The sequence below is a fragment of the Arachis hypogaea genome, chromosome 17 (assembly GCF_003086295.3).
Source record: "Arachis hypogaea cultivar Tifrunner chromosome 17, arahy.Tifrunner.gnm2.J5K5, whole genome shotgun sequence".
Classification (NCBI taxonomy): Eukaryota; Viridiplantae; Streptophyta; class Magnoliopsida; order Fabales; family Fabaceae; genus Arachis; species Arachis hypogaea.
The window spans coordinates 21,640,896-21,665,261 of NC_092052.1; the positions used below are offsets into that span (position 1 = coordinate 21,640,896).

At 36.3% G+C, this 24,366-nt stretch overlaps 1 non-coding gene and 1 pseudogene across 1 annotated transcript; both read right to left on the reverse strand.

Annotated features, from left to right (window-relative positions):
• Window positions 1-2,585: 2,585 nt before the first annotated feature.
• LOC112762981 (tyrosine--tRNA ligase, chloroplastic/mitochondrial-like) lies at window positions 2,586-4,183 on the reverse strand (annotated as a pseudogene).
• A 9,705-nt stretch (window positions 4,184-13,888) lies between these two features.
• On the reverse strand, window positions 13,889-13,996 carry LOC112768278 (small nucleolar RNA R71). Its single transcript, XR_003185715.1, has one exon. It is a non-coding gene; the product is annotated as a small nucleolar RNA R71 (small nucleolar RNA).
• Between the last annotated feature and the right edge of the window lie 10,370 nt (window positions 13,997-24,366).

Consider the following 24,366-nt stretch of genomic DNA (forward strand, 5'->3'; position numbering starts at 1 on the left):
TCATATTTAGAAAGTTATAAACTGATTATCAAATTACTCAGCATAGCGATATAGACTCCGTTTAGCCAACTTTCTACTGCAGATTTGCTTGATGCTGAAGTATGGATTTGTATCTATGCAGCCAGAGACAAATAAAATACACAAACACGGTAAAATATTTGTTTTAAGATTCACTCATAATCCTGGAATTTGGATATTTCAGGAATACAAAATTACAGCAAGAATTGGTATTATATGGTTTTCTTTGAGAGCATGAAAGGAAACTGGACAATGACAGAAAATGAAGTTGGAAATGATGAATAATCAGTACCGGAGAATATAAGCCCAGAAGTTTCAACATATAATTAGCTCCACGATTAGGAATTATTCAGTAAAGTTCCGAAATATACGCAACAAGTTCCAGCCACTACTGTCGAGCCCACCTAGTGGGACAAGACTTTGTTGTTGTTTGTTTATAATTTATAATCCTTGATCTTAGTTATTTTCAAGGTCAAATTCCAAAACAGAATGAGATATTTTATTAAGCACTAAATATTTCAGGGCCAAATGCCATGTTGAGTGGATAGAAAGTAGATAAAGAAATATTTTACTAAGTACCAATAATATTTCAGAGCCAAATGCCTGTTGAGTGTAAAGAAAGCAGATAAAGAATGCATGAATTCCGTGTGTAAAAGCTGTATCAATAGAGACTAGTTTATATTGATAGGATGAAATTAACACACACATACAGGAAACAAATACATATGAAAACATATTTTCTTATTGCATTCCCACATTGGCAATCAAGACTTACAAAGGAGATAACGATGTCCAACTTCACAACCAACTTCCTAATCAATGTTCATTTCAGCATAGCTTATGCTTCAGTCTCAACTACTTTTCACTTTTTTTCCCCTCCAAGAGGCAGGCATTCAACATAAATGTTCATATTAGCAACAGTAATTTGCAAATGCCCTTTTTTATTTTTCTTGTCAAAAATTGATGCAAAAATACAAAACAAGGAAATCAAATCTTTAGTATTTTGTTCATTCCAAATCGATTCATTTACTATTAATTAAATGTAATTATAATAAAAGAAGTACTAAAATAGGATTGATATGGTCTGCTAGTGACAACATTGCTCAAAAATCTGTTTACTTATTGGACCAGGCACCAAAACCAGTATGCGCTTTGTGAATTTCTGATGAGAAGAATTAGCGTGAACAGGGAATTCACCTAGAGAGTGATCAGGAGTCCAGGACTATCCTTATCAAAATAATAATTTTTCTTCTCACTAGACTCCAAATAGAGAAAATCACGAAAAGGACATGTAAAATTATTGAACAAGGTATGAAACTAAAGGAAGGGATTTGCTACTAAAATATTAGCATACAAAGTATCCAGACTTGGTCATATGCTCACTAAGATTACTCCTAAGTGCAGATTGAAATGGAAAATAAGCTCTATATTTCAGAATGCATATGTTTAATGGTTATTTCCAGATTCAATTGGATGAATTAGCATATGTTTAATGGTTATTTCCAGATTCAATTGGATGAATGTAATTAATGGACAACAAAGAAAAGGTAAAGGGGATATCCTAGAAAGCGGCCACTCTGGTATGATACTAGGGATTTTTTATTTTTTTTATTTTTATCTTAAAGTGAGTTGTTATACTCAACAACAACAACAACAACAACAAAGCCTTAGGGGTCAGCTGAGTTCTTATACTCAATGGGGAAAAATCAGAGACATCTAAACCAATGAAAGCAAAGCATTTTTGTTGAGTTTTCCTTTTCAAGATTCAATGAAAATTATTACTCGCAGAAGTCAGAATACCTAGTTGTATGCCCTTAGAACAAATGACAAACTAACCATTCAACATGAGGATGGATGATAGTGATAGAACTAGTAATGCTATTCAAGGATAGGTAAAGAAAGCATACCTTAACAGAGATAATACCATTAGAGTATCTTCGTCCAGTTTTTTCTTCAATGACGTCTCAGATCCCCAATCAAACCACAACAGGTTCTATATCGGTAGAACCAAACAAGCCTAGAAACCAGAAGTTGTTGGTTTTAGGCAGGGTTAGGTGAGAACATTTTCTTCTTCTCTCTCTAAAAGGATCAGGCATATCAGTATAATGATTCTCCATAGGCAAATAAATTCACATCAATAGGTCGAGCAAATGGAAGGCAAACAAAACTCCAATTTGTTCAACCACTATTTAACTACGATAAACACTGCCAGTTATGTGGCAAGACTTGAAATATGCCAACAGAGGAGTAACGTTCAAAACTGCAAGTATCTTCTGAGTTCATTAACTTATGCTGAATACTATAAGAAAATACTAAAAAATAACTACTCAATGTATTTACTTCAATATTCTCTAGCCAAGAAAAGGCTGAAGTGTTTAACCGCGGCAGCTGTTGTTGTATTCTAAAATCAAGAGGCACTATACCCAAAAGTTTACAATTGCAATGTTAGATACCCCAAAAAATGAATGCACATCTGCATTGCTTATTTGCTTTTACTTTTTTACCACTAATAGGAAAAAAAAAATTAAAACAGCATGCTAGAAAACCATATTAGAAAATCCATCACATGCCAAAACCGATGAAGATACTTACTCTTTAGCAGCAAAAATCAAAGGTATCATAAGAAGACAACAAAACTGCAATTATAAATAGTCATCAAAGAATATTCAGCTATCTAAGAATTCCCTGTCATGCTATTCTGACGAGCACCTTATTCTTTTTGCCAGCAGATAAAAGGAGAACTTTCCCATCCACTATATCTGCTTCCTCGATCCTCTAATTTTCACTATCCACTCTGTTATTTTTCAAGTAAAGACCCCCTTGCTTCAACAAACGGTGCGCGGCAGATTTGCTCTCAAACAAACCAGAAGAGACCGAAAGATCTACCAATGACAAGTTCAAAACACTGTCATAAGCCAAAGAACAAAATGGTACACCCTCAGCTATTCCCTCGATAGTTTTCCAGTCCAACTTTGTCTCAGATCCCGACCGCAATGCTTCTGTAGCCTTAAGTGCCTCAGTCAAACCCTCCTTTCCGTGAACAAACCTTGTAACTTCCTCAGCAAGTTTGCGCTGAGCAGTATTAGGCACATAACCCGGTTTCTTCATCTCCCCTTCCAATGCAGCTATCTCCTCAATATCCAAAAACATGAGAATCTTCAAAAACCTAATAACATCTGCATCTGGAACCGTGAAACAAAAGAGGGAATGTAAGTCCGTAAGCGCCCTCCACCTGCAAGATCTTCCGAATCAACTCAGTCCCGACAGTTATATTCCCCCACTGATCACTCCCCCCAATCTGAACATTCACACCCTCATTCTGAAACAAGTACAAGAAATCATATCCCTGCAACAACTGGTAGGTGAGTTCAGTATAACTCATTCCTTGTTCAGATTCCAATCTCTTCCTAACACTCTCCTTAGCTATCATAGACCCAACCCTGGCATACTTACCAACATTCTTCAAAAATTCTAACAAACTAAACTCTTTCCACCAGTCATAGTTATTCAAAATCACAACATTAGAACCTTCCAAGTTCGAATTCAGAGAGTGACCTAGAATTTTTTTTATAGTTTGGGATATACCGACCTTGTTCCTCTCGAGTGTGGCGACGTCGAGCTCCGGCCGCTCCAGTGACTTGCCAGAGGGGTCGCCAACGCGGGCGGTGGCGCCGCCGATGAGGGCAACGGGTTGGTGGCCGCAGCGGCGGAACCAAGAGAAGACGATGATGCTGGGGAGGTTGCCGAGGTGGAGGCTCTCTGCAGTGGGGTCGAAGCCGCAGTAGACCTTCAAAGGTGGGGAATTAGCAGCGTCGGCGGAGGATGACGGCGATGGTGCTGCGGCGGATCTCAGGGCGGAGTCGTTGGTGGTGGAGTCGAGGAGGCCGCGCTCTTCGAGGACTTCGATGACGTTGCGGCGAAGTAGAGTTTGAGGTTGGTGTTGGAGAGTGCATTTGGTTCTGGTGAAATGGAGAGTGAGGGAAGGGTAAGAAGAAAAAGAGAAAGAGGGTTTGAATGGGAAAAAGGGAGAGTTTGGTGGTTGAGTGAGATAAGAAGAGGATGGTTCTTGTTGAAGCAGCGATGTAAGCCATTGCTGCTTCTCTCTGCCTTGCTTTCTCTCTCTACCTTCCCTTTGGGATGTTTTTGTAAATAATATTAATGGGATAATTTACATAATTACGCTTTCCACCTCTAAATTGTACATTATATGTAAATGAATCCCTTGTACTACATAAAATTATATATAGAAAAATCTAAATCAGTCCCTGATAATTATCTCAAAAGACAACGAAGTATTCGACAAAAAAAATATCTAACCCGATTTTTGAGCTTTATTTTTATAGAACTGATTAGTCTCTGTACCAAAAAAAAATGAATGTTGTTTTTTTTTCTACATAGGAACTAATCAATCAAAAAAAATATCAAAAATTGGGTTGAATGTTTTTTTTTAATCTCGTTGTCCTTTCAAGATAATTGCGAGAGGTCGGTTCACTCAATTATATATATTATTTGGTCCTTAAAACTTTAGATATGACATATGAGCCAATTTGTTGATTGGTTCCATAAAATTGATAATAAATTAATGAAAAAAATTAGTGTCAAGGATCATAAAAGACTAATTAATAAATCTGTAACTAAGTATTCTTAAAAAAGTATTCATAATTCAGCATTTAAAAGAGAAAAAAATTAAAAATAAGTAACTTTTTAGAAAAATAGATATTTAAAATTAATTAAATAATATTATTTAAATAAAAAATTGATTAAAGACAAAAAATTTAAAAGACAAGTAACATTTCTCTTAACAAAAGGACTAGTTATATCAAAATTATTAAAAAGAATTAAATAGATATTATATTTAAAAATTAATAAATAAGATATAAAATGATAAAATTATCATATTCTCTTTTTTTTTATTTTTAGTATATCTTCTTTATTTTTGTTTATTTCATTTTTTTGTGTACAGATGCCTTTGTTATTATTGGAGCTCTTCCAATGAGTTCTTCTCCGTCTCTAAGTTCCTCATGAATCCACTTTTTTAGGTGCACCATACAACTTTTGCTAAAATTACTAACTTTTTTTTATGTTATAGAATTTGATGGATTATGTGTTTTATGATTTGTTTGAATTGAATGAAGGTACTTAAGTTTACTTGTTTGTCTATGATGAACACAAAGAAGTATCACCAAAAATCTATATATGTTCTATATTAATTTTATTTTGTTATTGTAAAAAATAAATAATTTGTTTTGTTGAGTATATTATCCGTTTGCTTTGGTTACAAATTGAAACAGGTACTTAACTCAAAACCAAAGCAGAATTTAGCTAGTGTTCCAAAAAATTCCTTATGTCATGTGTTATGTTAGGAGAATTTAAAATTTTCAATCTCATATTCTGTATTTTACTTTTTTTTGTATCGATTATCTCTTATCCAAATTGAAAAATAATGTCTTACTCATGAAGTTTGTATAGTTTTGTACTTTATTTGATATGTATAGTGGATTGTAACTTCATGTTGAGTTTGAAGAACTAAAATATTTTAAGATGATGACTAAACTGTATTGGGATAAAAGCCAAATTGTATGTGTGATTTATTTTGATTAGTGTGCAGGAAATAATTTAATCACACTAGGCCCAAGAAACATAAATACAAAGTCCAAAAGAGGTTCAGCTTAAACAAAGTATTCACACCATTACTCTTGATCCAAAGATTGAATGGCTGAACTATAAGAAAGAAGGGAAGGAAGCAAATTGGCCCAAGATCAAACCTAAGCCCAAAATTAGTGGTCTATATCCAAATCCAATCTTTCAACTTAGTTTCTAACTAAGTGATTCAATTTTCATTTCATTTGAACCACACTACACCACTGAACCAAACTCTCTCTTCTCTCTCTTCTCTTTTCTTTCACATCACCCAGGTGAACTTTCTGAAATAAAAGAAAGAAAAAGAAAGCTCTGAGCTAGGGCAAAATTGAATAACAAAAAGCAAGTTTCCAAATTCAAGCAAACAAGAGAAAATCAAAGAGGCTAAAGAAAAAAGGCAAAATCAAATCAGAAGGACAAATCACAAAAAGGAGTTTTCACATTTGTGCTTCGTTGAAGGTTGCTGAAGAAATTCTCTACATTGAAGGTACCGATTTGAAAAAATGAAGTAAAGATCATGGAGCTCTATTGTGAATCAATGTTCAAGCATCTGACTTAAAGACAAAGCAAGAATGAAGGGTTCAAATTCAACAAGCAAGATGAAAAAGGTTGAAAGAGAAAATAGAAGGTATGGTTGCATGTATGGTTAAGTCACTACTTCTACCCTGTCTCTTCTCTGTCACGCCGCTGCTGCTTCTGATTTTGGGAGAAGAAGTCAAACAAGTGCTGAAGCAAGTTTCAAGCCTAGGAAGTTTCATTCCTCTATTAAAGGGGTGAACGGCCAAGGATTGGAGTAAGGAGTGAGAGCACAATGTTTGGGTTTCCATAGCTTAGTGAGCTAGTCATTCTTCTCCTTCATGGTTCTCATTGAATATATTGTTTTCTCAGTATAGTCTTTCTTTATTATCAATGGAAAAAGGAAATACTATGAGAATTGTATGAAAAAAGCCATTGAGTGGAAAAAGGTAAGAGAGTAAGACTTGGAGAAAAGCCTATGTTTACTTCAGAAATTCTTTGTAAATTTTTCTATTTTGTTGTCATGATCTTGAGGGGATTTTCTTACAAGTTGGGTTAGCACTTTGCTGTTGAAAGCTAGGGTAAATTCCTAGTCAAGTCTGATTTATATTAGAAACTGGATTTGTCCTAGATAGGATTGGTTAGAATCCTGGGGAGAATTGGTGAATGTAATCTTGTTGAAAGATAGTGAAATTTCGTCATTGTTGTGATGGAAACTGGATGTAGGCTGCATTGCACTGAGTAGTCGAACCAGGATATATGGCCACGTTCTTCTTCTTCTCTTCTCTATTTCTGGTTCTACACTTTAGGAGACAAAATAAAAGTATCTCCTGATTCTACTATCTAGCTATACTTCACTATGATACACCTTGCTCATAACTTTGTTTTGGCTCCTACCGTGTCAAGAGACAAAAACAAAAGGTCTCCTATTTCTTACTCAAAATATCTTAACAGAATCCTGGTTCGAAAGTAAAAATCAAAAGAGGCCAAAATTCAACCCTTCCTTCTCTTAGCCACTGATATCTATCAATTGGTATCAGAGCCTGGTCTCAAAGAGATCAAGCTTCACAGCTTGGAGAAAAGATTCGGATGGCAAACAACATGGGTTCTAACTCAATGGCATATACACTGACTGAAGGACAATCAAACAATAGACCTCCATTCTTCAACGGAAAAAACTACAACTATTGGAAAGAAAGAATAAAGATCTTTATTCAATCGGTGGATTACAACCTCTGTAAGATAATCATGAATGGTCCTCAAATTCCTACCAAAACTGGCGCTGATGGTGTTGTTACTCCCAAAGCCGAAGCATAGTGGAATGAAGATGACAAGAAAAAGGTATAACTCAATGCCAAGGCAGTCAACATACTAAATTGTGCAATCAGCTTCGAGGAATACCAGAAAATTTCAAGATGCAAAACAGCAAATAAAAGTTGGGATAAGCTCCAAGTTATACATGAGGGCACCACACAAGTAAAAGAAACAAGGATTGACATGCTGAGCAAAGAATATAAGATGTTTCCTATGAAGAAAGGAGAATTGATTGATGACATGTTTGAGAGGTTCTCTATCATCATTAATAGCTTGGATGCTATGGGAATTACTCATTCCAAACAAGTGCTAGTGAGGAAAGTCTTGAGAAGCTTGACTAAAGAGTAGAAAACTAAGACTATTGTCATCTCTTAAAGTAGCAACTTGAATCAAATGACCTATGATGAGCTGAGAGGAAAGTTACTAGCATATGAAATCGCTCACATAAAAAATGATACAAAAAAGAAAAGAGTGACTCTTAAATCTTGTACTGAATCATTGGATGATGAATCCAGTGACTGTTTATCAGATAACGAGATTGTGTTTTTTACTAGAAAACTTAGAAGGATGATGAGACTGAAAGGAAGAAGCAAAGGAGGCAACTCAAAAGATCCAAAGAAAGACATCAGCAAGGTCATTTGCTACAACTGCAGAGAAGCTGGACATTACAAAGATGACTGTCCCAAGCTGAAGAGAGAAGACAAGTCTCAAAAGGACAAGAATAGGGGACTTATGGCTTCTTGGGAAGATCTGGAGAATGACAGTGAAAACAATGAAGAGTCTAACAACAATTCTCAAGCATGCTTAATGGCCGACCACAGCACCAAAATGAGGTAATCTTTCTTGAACCCTCTAATGAAGAACTTCATCTTATGATTGATGACCTCACTGAGAAAATTAGAATTTTTTTTTAATCAATGTCATGAACTTGAATATGAAAATGACATCTTAAAAGGCTGAAAATGCTTACCTCAAAGAAAAATTAAAAGAAGCCGAAAGAAGCTGAAAATTCTGTTGATCTTGTTGAGAAAAACAAATGGCTTAGATTTGAAATTCAAAGTCTTGATGGAAAGCATTCTGTTGTTGCCTATTTAAATTGCATTGAAGAAAATGAAAGATTACAAAATGTGATTAAGGGATTAAATCAATACATAGCTAAATTTGTCCAAAGTTCTGAAAACTTGGACAAACTATTAGCTAGTCAAAGACCTTTATTTGTGAAGACTGGGTTGGGGTATCAAGAAAAAATCTAAATCTGTTTTTGAAAATTTATGCTTTAAAAATGAAGCCTCAACATCCAAAAATTAGGCTTTCAAAATTCTAATCACATTGAAAAATCAGCAAGCAAAAACTTTTGTCAAAAATGCAATTGGGTTGGTCAGTTACCTATTCAATGTTTTATTTTTGAAAGAAAAATTAGTGAAAAAGTTTACAAAGTGATTGGCAAGTACAATGCACTTGGACAACTAAGAAGGTTTAACATTAAAGGATCTAAAATGATTTGGATATCTAAAATCACTTAAGGTATTGTGCAGTTTTGCCTAACATCCAAGAAGAAGAATGACATGTGGTACTTGGATAGTGGATGCTCTAGGCACATGACCGGAAAGTCCACATTCTTTATCAAGCTTGACAAATACGATGGAGACTTTGTGACTTTCAGTGAAAATGGAAAGGGAAAGATTGTGGCCATAGGTAAGGTTGGTAAGATCGAGTTTCTCCACTTTCATTAAAGATATATTCTTAGTTGAGGGTTTGAAACACAACCTTCTAAGCATTAGCCAATTGTGTGATTTAGGATATTTGGTCATTTTCAAAAAGTTGGAATGTTTGGCTGTTTGTGAAAATTATGGTGAAATTTTGTTTGTAGCTAAAAGATACAATAATGTATATGGACTCACCTTAGAAGAACTAAAAGAATAAAATGTAGCTTGTTTTACTTCCATTGAATCTGAAAAATGGTTATGGCATAAGAAATTAGGACATACTAGCATGTTTCAAATTTCTAAGCTTATGAAAAAGAATTTGGTTAGAGGTCATAGAAAAATCAAATTTGACAAAGACATCACTTGTGATCCTTGTCAATTAGGCAAATAAACTAAAAGTTCTTTTAAATCCAAGGATGACATCTCAACCAAAAGACTATTAGAAATACTACATATTAATCTTTTTGGTCCTACTAAGACTCAAAGTCTAGGTGATAAATATTATGGTTCAGTGGTAGTTGATGACTATACTAGGTTTGGATGGATTCTTTTCTTAACTCATAAGAATGATGCCTTCTTTGCCTTTTCAACCCTATGCAAAAAGATTCAAGATGAAAAAGATTCAAAAATTGTTTCAATAAGAAGTGACCATGGAAAGGAATTTGAAAATCAAGAATTTGAATCCTTTTGTGATGAATATGGAATTAATCATAATTTTTCATGTCCTAGAACACCTCAATACTTTGTGAAAATGAAATTCCAAAATTTTTATGGGCTGAAGCAGTAAACAATGCATGTTATATTTTAAATCGAACAATCATTCAAAAAATTTTAAAGAAGACACCATATGAGCTTTGGAAAGGAACTCCACCCAATCTTAAGTATTTTTATGCTTTTGGATGCAAATGCTTTGTTTTAAACACTAAAGACAATCTTAGAAAATTTAATCCAAAATCTTATGAAGACATTTTTGTTGGATATTTGATGAGCGGATAATTTATACGCTTTTTGGCATTGTTTTTAGTATGTTTTTAGTATATTTTAATTAGTTTTTATTATATTTTTATTAGTTTTTAAATAAAAATCACTCTTCTGGACTTTACTATGAGTTTGTGTGTTTTTCTATAATTTCAGGTATTTTCTGGCTGAAATTGAGGGACTTGAGCAAAAATCTGATTCAGAGGCTGAAAAAGGACTGCAGATGCTGTTAGATTCTGACCTCCCTGCACTTAAAGTGGATTTTCTGAAGCTACAGAAGCCCAATTGGCGCGATCTCAATTGCGTTAGAAAGTAGACATCCTGGGCTTTCCAGAAATATATAATAGTCCATACTTTGCCCGAGATTTGATGGCCCAAACAGGCGTTCCAAGTCAGCTCAAGAATTCTGGCGTTTAACTCCAAAACTGGCACAAAAGCTGGAGTTAAACGCCCAAACTGGCACAAAAGCTGGCGTTTAACTCCAAGAAAAGTATCTACACATGGAAGCTTCAATTCTCAGCCCAAGCACACACCAAGTGGGCCCGGAAGAAGATTTCTGCATTAATTACCTATTTTTGTAACTCTAGGCTACTAGTTCTCTATAAATAGGACCTTTTGCTATTGTATTTCACACACTTGATATACTTTAATAGATCTTTTCATGTTTGGGGGCTGGCCTCACGGCCATGCCTAGACCTTGTTCTTATGTATTTTCAATGGTGGAGTTTCTACACACCATAGATTAAGGTGTGGAGCTCTGCTGTTCCTCGTGAATTAATGCAATTACTATTGTTTTTCTATTCAATTCACGCCTACTTCTTCTCTAAGATATCACTTGTTATTCAACTTGATGAATGTGATGATCCATGACACTCATCATCATTCTCACCTATGAACGTGTGCCTGACAACCACCTCCGTTCTACCTTCGATTGAGTGTGTATCTCTTGGGTTTCTAATCTAAGATTGGAACCTTCGTGGTATAGGCTAGAATTAATGGCAGCCATTCCTGAAATTCGGAAAGTCTAAACCTTGTCTGTGGTATTCCGAGTAGGATCTGGGAAGGGATGACTGTGACGAGCTTCAAACTCGCGATTGTGGGGCATGTGACAGACGCAAAAGGATCAATGGATCCTATTCCGACATGATCGAGAACCGACAGCTGATTAGCCGATGTTGTGATAGAGCATCAGGACCATTTTCACTGAGAGGACGGGATGTAGCCATTGACAACAGTGATGCCCAACATAAAGCTTGCCATGGAAAGGAGTATGAATGATTGGAAGAAGGCAATAGGAAAGCAGAGGTTCAAGGGGAACAAAGCATCTTCATACGCTTATCTGAAATCCACCAATAAATTACATAAGTATCTCTATATTTATTTTATGTTAATTTCATCTTTTAATTATCAATCCTTCATCACCAATTGAATCTGCCTGACTGAGATTTACAAGATGACCATAGCTTGCTTCAAGCCGACAATCTCCGTGGGATCGACCCTTACTCACGTAAGGTTTATTACTTGGACGACCCAGTGCACTTGCTGGTTAGTTGTGTGGAATTGTGACAAAGTGTGATTCACGTTTGAGAGCTCCAAGTCTTTGGCGCCGTTGCCGGGGATTGTTCGAGTTTGGACAACTGACGGTTAATCTTGTTGCTTAGATTAGGTATTTTTCAGAATTTTTAAGAATGAATTCTAGAGTTTTAAGGTGATGTTCCTAGCATCACAAAAGCTTATTGATTCTCATCAATTTAGCTGCTGAATATAATGTCCTGCTGAAGCTTGGCCAAACATGTCTAATCTTTTTAGACTGAAGCTTTAGACTAACATTGCATGATTCCTGGAATTCTTATTAAAAGTTTTGATTCTCTTTATTTTCTTTTCTATATAATTTTCAAAAATAAAAAAAATTTTAAAATCATAAAAACCAAAAATATTTTATGTTTCTTGTTTGAGTCTATTGTCTAATTTTAAGTTTGATGTCAATTGCATGTTTCTGTTCTTCTTGCATTTTTCGAATTCATGCATGTTCTTCATTATTCTTCAAGTTGTTCTTGATGATTTCATTGCTCTGATCTTTAAATTCTCTTGTTTTGTGTGTTTTGTTGTTTTTCATATGCAATTTTACATTGTTATAGTCCTTAGTATACAAACATTTAAGTTTGGTGTCTTGCATGCATTGTTTATTTTATCTTAGTTGCATTTTTTATTATTTCTCATCATAAAAAATTCAAAAAATATTTTTAAACTATGTCTTTTCAAGTCAATAATACAGAAAATTGAAGATTCAGAACATTCAGCAGAGGAATCAAACAGAAAAAGCTGGGCGTTCAAAACGCCCAATGAAGAAGGAAAACTGGCATTTAAACGCCAGCCAGGGTACCTGGCTGGGTGTTTAACGCCCAAAAAGGTAGAGATTTGGGCGTTAAATGCCAGAATGGGCACCATTCTGGGCGTTTAACGCCAGGATGACACTAGAGGGAAGATTTTGTTTTTAATTCACATTTTTTCAAGTTTTCATAATTTTTCAAAATCAAATCTTTTTCAATTCATATCTTTTCAATCATATCTCTTTCAAAATCAATTTCTTTCCATTTTATATTTATTTTTACCATTTTCAAAAATCCTTGCTTCAATTCAAGATTTACTTCAAAAATTTTCAAGTTGTTACTTGCCTATTAAGAAAGGATCAAATTTTAAATTTTAGAATCATATTTTTTAATTTCTTGTTAGTCAAGTAATCAACTTTAGTTTTAAAACTTTCTCTTTTTTTAATTTGATTTTCAATCATATCTTTTCAAACATATCTTTTCAATCACATCTTTTTTAAAATTAATTTTTTCAATCATATCTTTTTCTAATTTCAAAATCTTTTTCAAAAATCACTTTATTTCTTTCCCAATCTTAGTTTTTGAAAATTTCAATCAAATTTTCAAATTTCTTTTTAAAATCTTTTAATTAATTTCGAAAATTTCTTCCCCTCTTCTCACATCCTTCTATTTAAGGGACTAACACTCCTCATCAAGGTGCAATTTGAACTCTATCCCTCTTGATAAGTTCGACTTCCCTCTTCTCCACCTCCTCCTTCTATTCTTCTTTTCCTCTGACACCTCAAGGAATCTCTATACTGTGACATAGAGGATTCCATACTTTCTTGTTCTCTTCTCTTTCATATGAGCAGGAACAAAGATAAAGGCATACTTGTTCTAGCTGATCCTGAACCTGAAAGGACCTTGAAGAGAAAGCTAAGAGAAGCTAAAGAACAATTCTCTTTAGAGGGCCTAACAGAACTCCTCAAAGAAGAAGAACCCATGGCAGCCGAAAACAACAACAATGCCAACAATGCAAGGAAGGTGCTTGGTGACTTTACTGCACCTACTCCTAATTTCTATGGGAGAAGCATCTCTATCCCTGCCATTGGAGCAAACAACTTTGAGCTTAAGCCTCAATTAGTTTCTCTAATGCAACAGAATTGCAAGTTTCATGGACTTCCATTAGAAGATCCTCATCAGTTCTTAGCTGAGTTCTTGCAAATCTGTGACACTGTCAAGACTAATGGGGTTGACCCTGAAGTCTACAGACTTATGCTTTTTCCTTTTGCTGTAAGAGACAGAGCTAGGACATGGTTGGATTCACAACCTAAAGAAAGCATGAACTCTTGAAAAAAGCTAGTCAATGCCTTCTTGGCAAAGTTCTTTCCACCTCAAAAATTGAGCAAGCTTAGAGTGGAAGTCCAAACCTTTAGACAGAAGGATGGTGAGTCCTTCTATGAAGCTTGGGAGAGATACAAGCAATTGATCAGAAGGTGCCCTTCTGACATGCTTTCAGAATGGAGCATCATAGGAATCTTCTATGATGGTCTGTCTGAACTATCCAAGATGTCATTGGATAGCTCTGCTGGAGGATCTCTTCATCTGAAGAAGACGCCTGCAGAAGCTCAAGAACTCATTGAAATGGTTGCAAATAACCAATTCATGTACACTTCTGAAAGGAATCCTGTGAATAATGGGATAGCTTAGAAGAAAATAGTTCTTGAGATTGATACTCTGAATGCCATATTGGCTCAGAATAAAATATTGACCTAACAAGTCAATATGATTTCTCAGAGTCTGTCTGGAATGCAAGCAGCAACAGGCAATGCTAAGGAAGCTTCCTCTGAAGAAGAAGCTTATGATCTTGAGAACCCAGCAATGGAAGAGGTGAATTACATGGGAGAATCCTATGGAAACATCTATAACCCTTCATGGAAAAATCATCCAAATCTCTCATGGAAGGATCAACAGAGACTTCAACAAGGTTTCAACAACAATAATGGTGGAAGAAACAGGTTTAGCAATAGCAAGCCCTTTCCATCATCTTCTCAGCAACAGACAGAGAATTCTAAACAGAGCCCCTCTGACTTAACAACTATTGTCTCTGATCTAATCAAAACCACTCAAAGTTTCATGACTGAAACAAGATCCTCCATTAGAAATTTGGAGGCACAATTGGATCAGCTGAGTAAGAAAATTACTGAACTACCTCCTAGTACTCTCCCAAGCAATATAGAAGAGAATCCAAAAAGAGAGTGCAAGGCCATAACCACATCTCACATGGCCGAACATGGAGAGGAGGAAGAGGCAATGATCCCCACTGAGGAAGACCTCAATGGACGCCCACTGACCTCCATGGAGTTCCCTAATGAGGAACCATGGGAATCTGAGGCTCACACTGAGACCATAGAGATTCCATTAAATTTACTTTTGCCATTCATGAGCTCTGATGAGTATTCTTCCTCTGAAGAGGATGAAGATGTCACTGAAGAGCAAGTTGCTAAGTACCTTGGAGCAATCATGAAGCTAAATACCAAGTTATTTGGTAATGAGACTTGGGAGAATGAACCTCCATTGCTCACCAAAGAACTGGATGACTTGACTAGGCAGAGATTACCTTTGAAGAGACAAGATCCTAGAAAATTCTCAATCCCTTGTACCATAGGCACCATGACCTTTGAGAAGGCTCTATGCGACCTAGGGTCAAGCATAAACCTTATGCCTCTCTCTGTAATGGAGAAGCTAGGGATCATTGAGGTACAAGCTGCAAGAATCTCACTAGAGATAGCAGACAATTCAAAGAAACAGGCTTATGGACTGTTAGAGGATGTCTTAGTAAATGTTGAAGACCATTACATCCCTGCTGATTTCATAGTCCTAGAGACTGGGAAGTATATGGATGAATCCATCATCCTTGGCAGACCCTTCCTAGCCACAGCAAAGGCTATGATTGATGTTGACAGAGAAGAATTGATCATTCAAGTGAATGAAGACTCCCTTATGTTTAAAGCTCAAGGATATCCCTCTGTAACCATAGAGAGGAAGCATGAAGAGCTTCTCTCAATACAGAGTCAAACAGAGCCCCCACAGTCAAACTCTAAGTTTGGTGTTGGGAGGCCACAACCAAACTCTAAGTTTGGTGTTGAATCCCCACATTCAAACTCTAAGTTTGGTGTTAGGAGGTTCCAACATTGCTCTGAACATCTGTGAGGCTCCATGAGAGCCACTGTCAAGCTATTGACATTAAAGAAGCGCTTGTTGGGAGGCAACCTAATTTTTACCTATCTATGTTAAATTTCTATTTTCTATTGTTATTTTATGTTTTCTGTAGGTTGATGATCATGTGAAGTCACAAAAATAATTGAAAAAGCAAAAACAAAGTGAAAAACAGAATGAAAAACAGAACACCCTGGAGGAGACAGTCACTAGCGTTTAAATGCCAGTAAAGGTAGCAGAATGGGCGTTAAACGCCCAGTCTGGCACCATTCTGGGCGTTTAACGCCAGAAAAGGGCACCAGACTGGCGTTTAACGCCAGGAATGGGCAAGAAGCTGGCGTTAAATGCCAGAAATGGGCAGCAGCCTGGCGTTTAACGCCAGGATTAGCAGAAAGGGGCATTTTGCACGCCACTTGGTGCAGGGATGAAAAATCCTTGACACCTCAGGATCTGTGGATCCCACAGGATCCCCACCTACCCCACCTCTCTCTCTCTTCTTCACCCATTCACCAATCACCTCAATACCTCTTCCCCAAAAAAAATCCTCACCTATTAAATCCCACCATTCTCTTCACCACTCACATCTATCCTTCATAAAACCCCCACCTACCTCACCATTCAAATTCAAACCACTTTTTCCTCCCAAACCCACCCTCTATGGCCGAACCATACACACCCCTCTCCCCCTATATAAACCCATCTTCACTCCTTCATTTTCACACAACCTAAACACCACTTCTCCCCCTTGACCAAAACACAAAGTCCACTCCATCTCCTCTATTTCTTCTTCTTCTACTCTCTTCTTTCTTCTTTTGCTCGAGGACGAGCAACCTTCTAAGTTTGGTGTGGTAAAAGCTAAAGCTTTTTGTTTTTTCATAACCATTTATGTCACCAAAGGCCGGAGAAACCTCTAGAAAGAGGAAAGGAAAGACAAAAGCTTCCACCTTCGAGTCATGGGAGATGGAGAGATTCCTCTCAAAGGGTGCATCAAGACCACTTCTATGAAGTTGTGGCCAAGAAGAAAGTGATCCCCGAGGTCCCTTTCAAACTCAAAAAGAATGAGTATCCGGAGATCCGACATGAGATCCGAAGAAGAGGTTGGGAAGTTCTCACCAACCCCATTCAACAAGTCAGAATCTTAATGGTTCAAGAGTTCTATGCCAATGCATAGATCACCAAGAACCATGATCAAAGTGTGAACCCGGACCCCAAGAATTGGCTTACAATGGTCCGAGGGAAATACTTAGACTTTAGTCCGGAAAATGTAAGGTTGGCATTCAATTTGCCTATGATGCAAGGAGATGCACACACATACACTAGAAGGATCAACTTTGATCAAAGGTTGGACCAAGTCCTCATGGACATCTGTGAAGAGGGCGCTCAATGGAAGAGAGATTCAAGAGGGAATCCGGTTCAACTAAGAAGGTATGACCTCAAGCCCGTGGCTAGGAGATGGTTGGAGTTCATCCAACGCTCAATCATTCCCATTAGCAACCGGTCCGAAGCTACTATAGACCGGGCTATCATGATACATAGCATCATGATTAGAGAGGAAGTGGAAGTTCATGAGGTTATATCCCAAGAACTCTATAAGGTAGCGGACAAGTCCTCTCCTTTGGCAAGGTTAGCCTTCCCTCATCTCATCTGTCACCTCTGCAATTCAGTTGGAATTGACATAGAGGAAGACATCCTCATTGATGAGGACAATCCCATCACTAAGAAAAGGATGGAGCAAACAAGAGATCCCACTCATGGACAAGAGCATGAGGAAATTCCTCATCATGAAATCCCTGAGATACCTCAAGGGATGCATTTTCCTCCACAAAACTATTGGGAGCAAATCAACACCTCCCTAGGAGAATTGAGTTCCAACATGGGACAACTAAGGGTGGAGCACTAAGAGCATTCCATCTTCCTCCATAAAATCAGAGAAGATCAAAGAATCATGAGAGAGGAGCAACAAAGGCAAGGAAGAGACATTGAGGAGCTCAAGCACTCCATAAGATCTTCAAGAGGAAGAACAAGCCGCCATCACTAAGGCGGACCCGTTCTTTAATTTCCTTGTTCTTTATTTTCCTGTTTTTCGAATTTTTATGCTTATGTTTGTGTCTTTATTACATGATCATTAGTGTCTAAGTGTCTATGCCTTAAAGCTATAAAAATGAATCCATCACCTTTCTTAAATGAAAAATGTTTTCAATTGAAAAAGAAAAAGAAGTGCATGAATTTCAAATTTTAAAACAGTTTAATTATCTTGATGTGGTGGCAATACTATTGTTCTTCTGAATGAATGCATGAACAGTGCATATTTTTTAATTTGATTGTTTATGAATGTTAAAATTGTTGGCTCTTGAAAGAATGAAAGGAAAAAGAGAAATGTTATCTGATGATCTGAAAAATCATAAAATTGATTCTTGAAGCAAGAAAAAGCAGTGAAAAGCTTGCCAAAAAAAAGAGAAGAAAAGCAAGCAAAAAAAGCCAATACCCCTTTAAACCAAAAGGCAAAGGTGATAAAAAGGATCCAAGGCTTTGAGCATCAGTGGATAGGAGGGCCACAGGAATAAAATCCTGGCCTAAGCGGCTAAACCAAGCTGTCCCTAACCATGTACTTGTGGCGTGAAGGTGTCAAGTGAAAACTTGAGACTGAGCGGTTAAAGTCGAGGTCCAAAGCAAAAAAAGAAGAGTGTGCTTAAGAGCCCTGGACACCTCTAATTGGGGACTCTAGCAAAGCTGAGTCACAATCTAAAAAGGTTCACCCAGTTATGTGTCTGTGGCATTTATGTATCCGGTGGTAATACTGGAAAACAAAGTGCTTAGGGCCACGGCCAAGACTCATAAAGTAGCTGTGTTCAAGAATCAACATACTTAACTAGGAGAATCAATAACACTATCTGGATTCTGAGTTCCTATAGATGCCAATCATTCTGAACTTCAAGGGATAAAGTGAGATGCCAAAACTATTCAGAAGCAAAAAGCTGAAAGCCCCGCTCATCTAATTAATACTAATCTTCATAGATGTTTTTGGAATTCATTGTATATTCTCTTCTTTTTATCCTATTTGATTTTCAGTTGCTTGGGGACAAGCAAAAATTTAAGTTTGGTGTTGTGATGAGCGGATAATTTATACGCTTTTTGGCATTGTTTTTAGTATGTTTTTAGTATATTTTAATTAGTTTTTATTATATTTTTATTAGTTTTTAAATAAAAATCACTCTTCTAGAATTTACTATGAGTTTGTGTGTTTTTCTATAATTTCAGGTATTTTCTGGCTGAAATTGAGGGACTTGAGCAAAAATCTGATTCAGAGGCTGAAAAAGGACTGCAGATGCTGTTGGATTCTGACCTCCCTGCACTCAAAGTAGATTTTCTGGAGCTACAGAAGTCCAATTGGCACGCTCTTAATTGCGGTGGAAAGTAGACATCCTGGGCTTTTCAGCAATATATAATAGTCTATACTTTGCCCGAGATTTGATGGCCCAAATAGGCGTTCCAAGTCAGCTCAAGAATTCTGGCGTTTAACTCCAAAACTGGCACAAAAGCTGGAGTTAAACGCCCAAACTGGCACAAAAGCTGGCGTTTAACTCCAAGAAAAGTCTCTACACATGGAAGCTTCAATGCTCAGCCCAAGCACACACCAAGTGGGCCCGGAAGAAGATTTCTGCATTAATTACCTATTTCTGTAACCCTAGGCTACTAGTTCTCTATAAATAGGACCTTTTGCTATTGTATTTCACACACTTGATACACTTGATATACTTTCATAGATCTTTTCATGTTTGGGGGCTGGCCTCATGGCCATGCCTAGACCTTGTTCTTATGTATTTTCAACGGTGGAGTTTCTACACACCATAGATTAAGGTGTGGAGCTCTGCTGTTCTTCGTGAATTAATGCAATTACTACTGTTTTTCTATTCAATTCATGCCTACTTCTTCTCTAAGATATCACTTGTTATTCAACTTGATGAATGTGATGATCCGTGACACTCATCATCATTCTCACCTATGAACGTGTGCCTGACAACCACCTCCGTTCTACCTTCGATTAAGTGTGTATCTCTTGGGTTTCTAATCTAAGATTGGAACCTTCGTGGTATAGGCTAGAATTAATGGCAGCCATTCCTGAGATCCGGAAAGTCTAAACCTTGTCTGTGGTATTCCGAGTAGGATCTGGGAAGGGATGACTGTGACGAGCTTCAAACTCGCGATTGTGGGGCATGTGACAGACGCAAAAGGATCAATGGATCCTATTCCGACATGATCAAGAACCAACAGCTGATTAGCCGATGTTGTGATAGAGCATCAGGACCATTTTCACTGAGAGGACGGGATGTAGCCATTGACAACGGTGATGCCCAACATAAAGCTTGCCATGGAAAGGAGTATGAATGATTGGAAGAAGGCAATAGGAAAGCAGAGGTTCAAGGGGAACAAAGCATCTTCATACGCTTATCTGAAATCCACCAATGAATTACATAAGTATCTCTATCTTTATTTTATGTTAATTTCATCTTTTAATTATCAATCCTCCATCACCAATTGAATCTGCCTGACTGAGATTTACAAGATGACCATAGCTTGCTTCAAGCCGACAATCTGCGTGGGATCGACCCTTACTCACGTAAGGTTTATTACTTGGATGACCCAGTGTACTTGCTGGTTAGTTGTGCGGAATTGTGACAAAGTGTGATTCACGTTTGAGAGCTCCAAGTCTTTGGCGCCATTGTTGATGATCACAATTTCGCCTACCAATATTCAACTACTAGTAAAGCTTATAAAATTTACCTCAAGGAACATAGAGTTATAGAAGAGTTCATACATGTTACATTTTGTGATTCTAACTCTATTTCAAGTGTTGTTGAGGAGAATGATGCAGGAATTGAAATTGAATTTAAGTTCTAAAAAGGTCCAAGGTTAAGATAAATCAAAACCCACATTGAAAAATATTGTTCCTGATTCTGCAGAACAAAATACAGGAGACAATTCTGTTTTGTCTCCTACTGAAGCAGAAAACTCTGGAAATCTCAACAATGTAGAAATTGATCATTCCTAACCTGAGATACTTCACCAAAACCCAGAGAATGGAAGTTCTTGAAGAACTATCCACATGAGTTTATTATTGGAGATCCATCTCAAGGAGTTATCACAAGATCCTCAAGTAGAAAAAGGGCCGAACTCAACAACCTTTCTCTTATATCACAAGTGGAACCCCAAAATGTGAAGGAGGCCCTTAATGACCTTTCTTAGATCAAGGCAATGGAAGAAGAATTGGTCTAATTTGAAAAGAATAAGGTTTAGACTTTGGTGCCTAATCCGAATGGTAAGAAGGTAACAGGTATTAAATGGATGATAAACCATAATTTTATGGTTTATTTTGTATTGAATTTTGTGGATTTTATCAACTTTTCCTACATTTATTCAATGAAATAGCATGGTTTTGTAAATTCTCCTTAATTTGTGTTTAAGAGTGAAAACATGCTTTTTAGGCCCTTAATTTGATAAATTTAATTCATTTTAATTCCATTCGATGCCTTTATATGTTTGTTAAGTGATTTCAGGTTTAAAAGGCAAAGATTGGATTGAAGGAATGAAGAAAAAGCATGTAAAAGTGGAGAATTCATGAAGAAATGAAGTTTTGGGAATCTGTCATGCGATGCATACGCGTGACCTGGAAAATGCAATATGACGCGTACATGTGACCCACGCGTACGCGTGACAAGCAGCACGTGACCTCATTAATGAAACACGGGGGCGATTTCTGGGGCTGCAGAAGCCCAATCCAACTCATTTCTAAAGCTATTTGATGCAAAATTCAAGAGGGAACAAAGGGAGAGCAATTAGGATAGATTAGTAACATGCCTTAGGTCATATTCTAGAGAGAGAAGCTCTCTCTTCTCTCTAGAATTAGGGTAGATTAGGTTAGATTTTCCTTAGGTTTATGCTTTAATTGTTGTTTTGATTTACTTTTCCTTACAATTTATTGTTCTTGCATCTTTGTTCCCTTAGTTCTACTTGTCATTTCCTTTATCTTGTTGCCTTTATGTTCATGATACTTTGTTAATTTTGATTTCCATTAATGCAATTTGTGTTTTCATGTTATTATTAATTTCTTTAATTGTTATTATTATTTTCTTGCATTGGGTAGTTGTAGATTTATATTTCTTGCAATTTTAACATGCTTTCCTCTTAGTGCCTTCTAAGTGTTTGATAAAATACTTGGTTGGATTTTAGAATAGATTTTGGTACTTTTGGCTTATGATTGAGGACTTAGGTCCCTTAAGATCATTGATGTCCAGTTCCATTGGTGATTTAGGGTTGTTAATTGGTTTTAGGATCAATTATGTCCTATTGACTTTCCTTCAATTGTTAGAGGATAACTAAGTGGAATTAACTCTTTGTAATTACCATATTGTGATCAAAGATAGGATACCTTGACTTTTGACCCTTGCCAAGGCCTTTTCACCATTTGAGTTTCCTTTCCTTCATTAGTTAATTGTCATTTACTTTCTTGTTATTTACATTTCTTGTCTCTCATTACAAAAACCCAAAAATATTTCATAGCAATAATTGAGCACATGATTGTAATTCCTAGGGAGAGCGACCTGGGATTAATACTTCTGGTTATTTTTTATTTGTATTGTGACAACCTTCTAAACTTTGATTGAGAGTTATTTGTTGGTTTGGAACTATGCTTACAATGAAGTTTTTTTCTATTGAGAAATTCTAGACTGACAATAATCCTCCATCAATGGATCTTTAGAAATAAATTAGGTGAGGATGGCAGTGTTATTAGAAATAAAGCTAGACTAGTAGCTCAAGGGTATGACCAAAAAGAGGGCATTTACTTTGATTATTCATTTGCTCCGGTTGCTAGAATGGAAGTAATAAGGTTATTGCTTGCTTATGCAGCCCACAAAGGGTTTAAGCTCTTCCAAATGGATGTTAACTGTGTTTTTTTTAATGGATTTATTGACAGAGAATTATATGTAGCACAACCCCCCAGTTCTTAAAATAAAGATTTTTCAAACCATATTTTTAAACTCTCCAAAACCCTTTATAGTTTAAGACAAGCTCCAGGAGCTTGGTATGAAAGACTTAACTCTTTCTTATTGAAAAATGACTTTCAATGGGATATTACAGATACTACTCTTTTTATTAAAGAGTCTAATGATAATTTCATACTTGTTCAAGTTTATGTGGATGACATCGTGTTTGGATTGGCTAATAAAGCCTTGTGTGCTGATTTTAGAAACTTAATGACTAGTGAGTTTGACATGAGTATAATGGGAGATCTCACATTTTTCTTAGGACTCCAAATCAAATAAACTTCTAGTAAAATTTTTGTGCACCAAGGTAAATATGCCAAGGAGTTAGTAAAGAAATTTGGTTTAAAAAACTTCAAACCAATGAGTACATCTATGCATCCAAATTTCAAACTTGAAAAGGATAAAAAAGGAAAAGATATGGATGAAACAAGGTATAGAGGTATGATAAAATTACTAATGTATCTAACGTTCTCTAAACCGGATATTATTCATAGTGTTGGTGTGTGTTCTAGGTTTCAATTCCATTCTAAATAATCACATCTTTCTGCTGTAAAAAGGATCATTAGATACATCAATGGCACTGTTGATTTTGGTCTTTGGTATCCTAAATCTGATGAGTTTTGTATAGTTGGTTATTGTGATGGGAATTTTGCCAGAGACTGCATTGATAGAAGAAGCACTTTAGGGATTTGTTGCTTTCTTTGACAGTCCTTGAATCTGTGGTCAAGCAAGAAGTAACCTACTGTTGCTCTATCTACTGTTGAGGCTGAATACATAGCCACTTCTTCTTGTTGTTCTCAATTGATTTGGCTTAAAACTTAATTTGCAGATTATAAATTGTAAGTCAATAGTATCCCTTTATTTTGTGATAACATGAGTGCAATCAATATTTCTAAAACTCCTGTTTTACACTCAAGAACTAAGCACATTGAAGTGAGATATCACTCCATTCGGTAACACGTGTAAAAGGGAACAATTGACATACAATTTGTGAAATCTGATGATCAATCGGCTGATATTTTTACAAAACCTCTGTGCGAAGATAGATTTTGTAAATTGAGAACTGGTTTAGGGATTGTTGATGCTGAGTTTTTGAAATAAATGTGATAAATCGTGTTCTTATTATTTTTGTCTCTCATGTCGACATGAGATAAAACTGGACAGATGATGACTTCCTCTAGGTTCCATGAAGTTCAGACAATGTATTGGTGATTTTAATCAATCTAGGACAAAACTGAATTTTTGGTAGTCCATTGTGTTTCCTTAAAACCACCATTGGGCCCAAGAGAAAGAGATTCTATTTTATGAAGTGGGCCTCATTGATTGTTTTGATCACTAACATAAAAAAGAGTATTTGCTTTTATTTTTTCATTCAAGTCAAATCAGTTTCTTTTCAAAATCTTTGTTTGACTTGTCATTTCAAAACTGTGAGCATTAATTTTAAAATTCAAAATTCCTTGAATCATGTTTTCATTTATTCCCTCTTGTGTTTTCAAAGGATTTTTGAACATTTAAAGCAGTTATTGTTTGATAATTTCTCATCTTCTTCATCACTCCACTACTTCCACTTCTTTATTCATAAAACCCTCTTAAGATGAGAAAGAAGGTTGCTACCCGCAGAGG